General features: G+C 37.7%; 1 long non-coding RNA gene across 2 annotated transcripts; it reads right to left on the bottom strand.

Moving 5' to 3' along the window:
- Nucleotides 1–1519: 1519 nt before the first annotated feature.
- On the bottom strand, nt 1520–7546 carry LOC149030064 (uncharacterized). 2 transcript variants are annotated; one of them, XR_016172867.1, is made up of 3 exons: nt 7160–7546; nt 6865–6962; nt 1520–1632 (listed from the first exon to the last, which is right to left on the bottom strand). It is a non-coding gene; the product is annotated as an uncharacterized LOC149030064 (long non-coding RNA). The 2 variants fall into 2 exon arrangements; XR_016172866.1 differs by lacking the exon at nt 1520–1632 and adding an exon at nt 6015–6723.
- Between the last annotated feature and the right edge of the window lie 72 nt (nt 7547–7618).

Raw genomic sequence — 7618 nt, 5'->3', positions numbered from 1 at the left:
ATTAAATAGATATAATGAGGTACAAAAGTCAAACCAAATAATTTCTTAATTAGAAAAATACAATGTTAAATCGAAAAAAAAAAAAAAAAATCTCAGGTGGGAACAAATCAGGTATTAGGGAATAGTCACTTTAAGGGAGAGACAATAGAGGTGCTTCTACTTGCAATTTTATACATTTATTTTTCTGTAGATGCTTGACATCAAAGCATTGAGGTCAAATATTTACAAATTGTATCAAAGTGTTGTAATTAAATTTTTTTAAAAATTGATGTGACTTGTTGATAGACTTTCGTACTTTGATAAATAAGGATTTGCCTATTGAAAAGTAAATTTAAAATTTTCATTTGTGCATTTGATTTTAATGCATGGAACATCATTACTTATGAACCAAATAATATTACAAAAATAAAAATAGTAACAAAATGCCCAAACCCAAAATCAAATGGAACATAACTGATATGGCCAAAGCTTAATTGAACCACAAGGCCAAAGTATTCCTGTAATATACTCTTAAGTGACAAAGCTTACAATAGATGTGGCACTTGCAAAAATACTAAGGAAATGTTTGATAAAGTAGTCCTCACATATAAAGGTATTAGCAATATAAAAAATATGAATTTAGATGTTTATATACTTCAATATGAAAACTTCAGAATGTTAAATGATGAGATTATTACTTCTTTATTCAATAGATTCATTCACATTATTAATAAGTTGCGTAACCTTATAAAAGAATTCACAAATGAGAATGTGGCAAAAAGAATTCAAAGAGCCCTTCAACCTTTATAAAGACCCAAGAGGACTGCACTTCAAGAAGCAAAAACTTTAACAAAAATTACCTTGGATGAGCTCATCGGGTTTTGGCTTGTTATGAGGCGAAGCTTGAAAAGGACAAGCAAATCAAAGCAAGTAAGTAAAAGGATCAAAAGAAGAAGTTCGTAGCATTAAAAAGTGCCATCAATGTGGACGAAGAAAGTGAAGGTGAAGGGGAGGACTTGAACATTAAGAAAAAGATATATCCAATCACCAAAGAGTTTAAGAGGCTCCCCAAGAAGAAAGCAGGAAAGTGCGCTCACAAAAGATAATCTTCCAAGAAATACAAAGTTAAAAATCTTTCTAAGGAAATAACTTATGTCTTTAATAAAATCATTGTTTGTTTTAAGTATAAGAAACTAGATCACCTCAAATCCAAGTGCCCAAATGAAGAAAAGAAAAAAACTTATATAGTCGAAACATCCTACACCATAAATGATGATGAAGAAGAAGAGGAGTCCAATGAAGAAAACATCATTTTGGCTCTAATGGCAAGGTCAAAGGAAGAACAAGAAGAACTTGAGGTAAACTCTTGTTGTAGTCTGAATTCCATTAATGATGATAGTAGGAGCATAACTTATGTTAGAATAATAATACCAGAGGCACCGTATAGACAAACCAATGTCAGACAATAAGAAATAGAATCACAAAGTAGTATAATCTTATGTTAGAAGCACTTACCCAAATGAAATAGAAGAAGCGAAAATTAGAACATCACGAACTCGAACATGGTGAGTTGAAGCGTACGAAGAATACTTTTCCTAAAGGTATTTGAATATCCCCTTAAATGCAGACCGGGTTTGACCTTGGCCTCCTCACCTGTAAGATACAACAACTCCTTTAGATATAAAACCTAGCATTCCACAATATATTCTACTTGCAGAGGAGATACGAATGTAGTATACAACACAAGAAGGGAAGAAAGTAAAACTGAAATTTACTCACTTTTCAGAACACGAATTTTTCTTGCTAAAACCAAAGAGTAAACTCTTGTTTTTAATTTATCATATATATTCCTAAACTCGTATGGACACCTATATCAGAGAGTGACATCTGTACGCAAGATCACCTTTGAAGGGCAAGAGTTGTGACTGATCATACAGCCACCTTCCTATAGCAAAACCCAAAAATGAGCTTTCTGGATCATAATCCATGATCCATGAAAGTCCCAAGTCCCATCATAGACATTTAATATTATTTAAATAATATTAAAATGTCTCATGGCTTGGTTAGAATAGGGTCCACGAACAACGGCCGTAGCCATGCACGAATCGGCTTAGTTCGACGCATGCGTGTGATCCATATTTAACTCTCTATCGGCATATACCCTACTTAGGAGCAATCAATGTATATATAATCGATATTATCATTAGCTCCATTTGATGTGGGACTAAACAAATATAGTAAATTAGGTTATATTATATATGTTGAATTGCCAAAATCCTTGGAGTATAATCATTATAGAGGAAAACTTTGTCCAAGATTTCCTTGGTTAAATGTGGAGGCTTTTTATGGTTACTCCAAGTGAATTTGGGACCATCACCATGTATTTTAGAAAGAGATAAGGTATCCAGGATAGTCTTAAGATCACTGAGGGCTGGAGTTGGTCTAAACATACCTCCTATTTTATTCGAAGGAGAAATCAATTCATTTAGATCACCGCAGATAATTAAAGGTTGATGAAGGGAAGTCAAAGCTTGGTACAAAGATTTCCAACATTCAATACGAGTTGAGTATTGGGGAGGGGCATAGATGAAGACACACGTGAGAGGTATGAAGTTGATTGGGATATTAATACCCACAAAGTGTTCAGAGGGGGAATAAGACAGATGGAGAGTAGTGCACAAAAGAAAGAAGCCAAAAGCCACCTCGGTAGCCCTTAATACCAAAACTAGGAACTTCCCATTAGGATTTAGATTGGGACATGAATCCAAAGAAACCTTTCATAATTTCACTAAAGTTTTTACATCTTGGCTCAACAAAAGATCTGGCTGATACTTTTTACATAATTTCCCCAACCTAGCTAGAGTGAATTTTCCATTAATTCATCTTACATTCCAGCAAAACCAAAGAGAAACACCACTTGATCAACTAGAAGTGCAAAGCCACACAACAAGACCATACACTTGAGCAAACTTACTAAAAGAGAGGGAGCTATATTGTGGTAGATCTAACACTGGTACGTAGAAAAAGTACTAGTAGTAACCTAATGAAAGTAGAACAAGAGACAAACACATTCAAGGTTATCAACATAAGAAATCAGCAAAAGAAATAAAATCATAATGAATTTTCGAAAAGTTTACATAGCCACACACAACAAGAGGAAGGAAAAGAAAAAATACTAATCGCAATGAAATCGAGAAAGGACAAGAAGTAGGATACATGGGTCACCTGATTTTCCATCAATGATTGATCTGTGGGAGTCTGGAAAAACACAATATGAAATGCGAACAAATTGCTGGACCAATTCGATTGTTGATTATGTTAAGAATGTTATCCCTCATTTGGGAAAGAAGAAGATCAAGAATCAAAAAAAGATGTGGAAGATTCCATAGGATCCAAAGGTTGAAGGAAAGAGCTACATGGCTTCCTTCGTTTATGCGGCGGTTGCTCCAAGCCCTGCTTCCAGCACCCCACCTTGAGTCTAGCAAGCATCACTACCCATCCCTTGTTAACAATAGCTTTCCCTTTAAGTTTTTGTACATTTGGTACAATTTGAATCTGTTCACCTTCTTTAAATAGAGAAGAAAGGTTAAAACCATCATTTGGATCTTCCATAATTTTTGAAGAGTCATCAAAGACTCCATCACACTTCATTGCAGAAGCAGCAGGGTCTTCTGTCACTTCATTTTTCTTGAGGTCATTATTGGTAATATTAAAAAGTTTTCTAGTTCAAATAGCCATGAACTTCATCATTTGCATCAAGTAGAGAAGCTTTTCGATGATCCTGATAAGAGGGGACGCAACATCACATTCTAGAAGAACCTTGCTAAGGGCAAGTCCAAGTTAACAGAACCATCAAGCATGTGTAAGCCGTTTCTTAGTGCAGTGGGAGTCAACATGTGTCAGCCTTCCACATTTGGTGCATAGTAAACGCACTTCAAACTTGCACATTGAGTAGAAAACATCACCTCTACTGTTTTGGATGGCAACTTTAGTTTCAACAAGCAAGTCTAGCTCAACCATTACTTTGGTTCTAGTTGCATTCTATGGAAGACCCAGAACCTTCAGACCTAGTTGGACGTCAACCACTTTGCCCACAATAGTAGCTGCTTTAGCCACTTGGTTCTCAGAATAGCAGGCATCAGGGATGTCATGTAAATGCAGCCATAAGGCAAGAGACGTAGGGTCACCAAGGCAATAGTTTGGTGGGAATGGATTTAAAGCGAAGTGTAGTATAGCGTGGTCAATCCACCAGAGTTTCAGAGATGAAAACTTTATTGCGATGGTCTTCAGACACAAACTCTGCAGCAAAGTGTCCTCCACCATAGCCCAGAATGAAAGTTGACCCTTGGCAGCCACAAGCTGAAATCAGCGCTCCACCATGAAATCTGCGTAAAGTTTTGGGAATCCCATCACATACCAAAGCATGCCGAAGGATTAGTCTTGCTTGGCAGAAGCTTCAAGATTGAGCCTTCCACCAGTTTGGCACCAGTGCTTGCAACATGGCATACCACGCTGCATCCTTCTTCTGTCTTCCAACTTCACATGAGAGTGTTCAACAGATAGAGGAGGAGCGGCCAAGAAGGCCAGATTGAGAGGCACTTCAAGGAGGCGGTTCACGCGAGCTATGAGAAGAGCTTGAGCAACCCATCCGCAAAAACACAAGAGACCCAGAATATAAAGGGAGGAGAGGAGGAGAGAAAGAAAAAGAGGTTGCTTTCACCGATGATGAAACAGAGGAGTGGAAGAATGAGTCAAGGAGAGAAGAAAGTCAAGAAAAAAGCTAGAAGTAGAAATTTACCTGAGTTGGGAAGTTACAACGTGGCCTCAAAAGGCCACCCAAAGAGAGAGAGGTAATAAATTCCTTCAGGGGGTGGAGGGATTAAAGAGAAGATTTTGGAGGAGAATACAAGCTGGGTGTCATAGTCGGCCAAGGTCAGCTAGTACATCTACCAGATGTCTTGCCACAAATCTCTCATTGATTTCAAATCAGGAAAACCCCTGAAAGGAAAAGGAAAAGGAAAAGGAAAGGAGTTACACTAATAGAGAAGTACAGGGAAAACAATAATGATTAATGTTTACAATAACACAGCAATGGAGTGTTGCATCATGCGACTCATGCTTTCTTTTAGTAATCAAGCAATTGTTTCGCCATCTATTTTAACAATACTTTTAAAACCCAACTTTTGAGACACTTGATCTCTACTTTCTCTGATCCAATTTCTTTATAGCGTTCTTCAGGGTGGAAATTCCCTAGCAACTAATTGTTTGTAAGAAAACAATGTTTAGAAAAAGATAAAAGGTGACACAACTAGTAGTGAGGTGGGAAATAAAGGTGAAGTCTTAATATTTAGAGGGGTCAAGTATTTCTACGTTAATCCTTAAAGACTAAACATAAAAACAATATATATATTCCAATCCAAATTTGATTGCTAAACACATTATCCGAATTCGAATCCGATATCCCTCCGATATGTAAATTTATAGCTGAATTCGAATTTGTTTAGTTACTTGGTTTTTCAAATAATATATATCCGAATTCAAAGTAACTGGATGGATACAAATATCCGAATGTAGTTTGAATATCCAACATTCGATTAGAATAATTATTGGTAGTTCAATGCAATTAATTACTATTATTGAATTTTAATAAAGGGATAATGATGTATTCAGAAGTTATCCAAATTTGAATGCTCTTAAACAGATATGAATCCAAAACAAATTCAAATTTTCGACTATCGGTCGGATCAGCTCCCTTGATGGAGAGCACTTTGTCAAATCCAATAAAGAGAGAAGTCGGTGGAACTTCTACTCCAAACAATATTTGCTAAATTCAATTTTTCTACTCTTTGCCTCAAGATTAAGAGTGTTCTCTCAAGTTTACTCTTAAGATTGAAGAAATACTTCAATAAAGGAGAAAACCCTGATTGGGTCTGATAGGTTTGACCAGGCCGAATCACCAAGTTTTTTGGGAATATGCAATGAATGAAAAGAAACCCCGTTTCAAACTATCTTTTCACAAATCCAATCACCAGTATCTTTTCTTGCTTACAGATTACAATAGAAACCCAACGTTCCACAACATCATTAAGAACAATAGATATCCACCACATGCCACAAGCGCTAAAATTAGTATAATGATTCTCGATGCCCTCGTTTCAAACCCAAATACTTGATACTCTCCTGCAGTCTCGGTCATTGCCGACTTGAGGATGTCCGAGATCAAGGTAAGGACCCCCCACGTGTTGGTTTAAGTTAGATTGGTGTCGGGGATCAACCAGTTGAGCAAAGTACCCAAACACTTAAAAGTACTAGGGGCGGTTGCTTAAGGCGGTTGATTGACGCAACCAACCGCCCCAAGCGACTAGTTAGGTTGCGGGTTTTAAACCTTGTTTTGTCCCGACTCTATAAATAGCCATCCATGACCTAATTTCGTAATATTTTATTCGTGGAGGCTACTGTGGATGGTTAGGAGCTAAAGTACATGTGTTTCGGGATGAAGAACACTTGAATCACAGAGAAGGTTTGAGTCTCGTTCAGTCTTTTAGCCATATTGTCTTTGTGATAGGGATCAATTTTGCCAGATATTGGCCTATGCTGCTCGCATTCCCTCAAGTAACCCAGCAATCATGCCTCTGTTTGTATCCTCCTCATTGTTGAATATTGCAACCGCCCCTTCCTACTGCATACTTGTATTGATCAAACCCCAACCGCACCTAGTTTGGTTTGTCGTAGCAGAAAAACTTTCTGCACACATAAGAATCGGATCACTGTTGATTCTTAAGTTTGTTGATATTCTACAAATACAGTCCATATTAGTATGATGTTTATAGTTAGGCCATTGGGTTTCCTTGGTAAGTACAGTATTAGAGAAAAAAGAATACGAACTTGTGTGATGGAACTAGAATAGGTCCAAATGTATCTCGCTCCTCTCTGAACGCCGACGGCGATGAAGACGAAATGCTGAGTGAGGCCATGTCTAATCCCTGAAACAACAAATTGAGTAGGTTGGGGGCAAGAAAACTAGAAAGGAACGAAAGTTGAACTGATTATTAGTAAAACAGAGAGCACTAAGAGTCTCCAAGTATGTAATCTACTTGAAATTTCAACACCGGAGGAAGAATAGGCCATGAATTTCAGATAAACCAGAGCAGAAAAAACGAAATTGCACAGAAAAATTTACCTAAGATTTGGTGAAGTTGAGAAGGTCGGAAGAGGAAGCACATCCAGAAAGGCAAGAAACGGTTTCTCTTGTTCGTCGTCTGAAGCCCTTCGCCTTGCCTTCCCCTTCAAAACCCACCTCTCTTTCTCTCTCTGTGTTCATTCGTTCACAGAAGTCGAAGTCGAATGAAAAAGACGAAAGCACTAGTTCGTTTTCCAGGTGCTACCGCAAAGCAACAAGTCTTGTTCGTCGCTGAAGCCCTTCGCCTCCCCTCTCTCTCTCTAGGTTTTCGTTCGTTCACAAATCAAAATCGAATGAAGAAGACGAACGAAAAGGGAAAAAAAGTCCTGGTTTTCCCTCTCATCTGCGAATTTGAAATCTCCATTTGAGAGAGTGGGTTCGGTACGGTCGAGCTAGGCTGGGTTGGGTTTGCTGTTGAGTCAAACGGTTTGCTTACTTAAATGGGTTACAAGAGCACAT

This window comes from Hakea prostrata, chromosome 1 (genome assembly GCF_041222555.1).
Source record: "Hakea prostrata isolate BN-2017 chromosome 1, UWA_Hpros_2, whole genome shotgun sequence".
Classification (NCBI taxonomy): Eukaryota; Viridiplantae; Streptophyta; class Magnoliopsida; order Proteales; family Proteaceae; genus Hakea; species Hakea prostrata.
The sequence above is the reverse complement of the archived record's forward strand: the minus strand, read 5'-3'. Positions and strand labels throughout refer to the sequence as shown.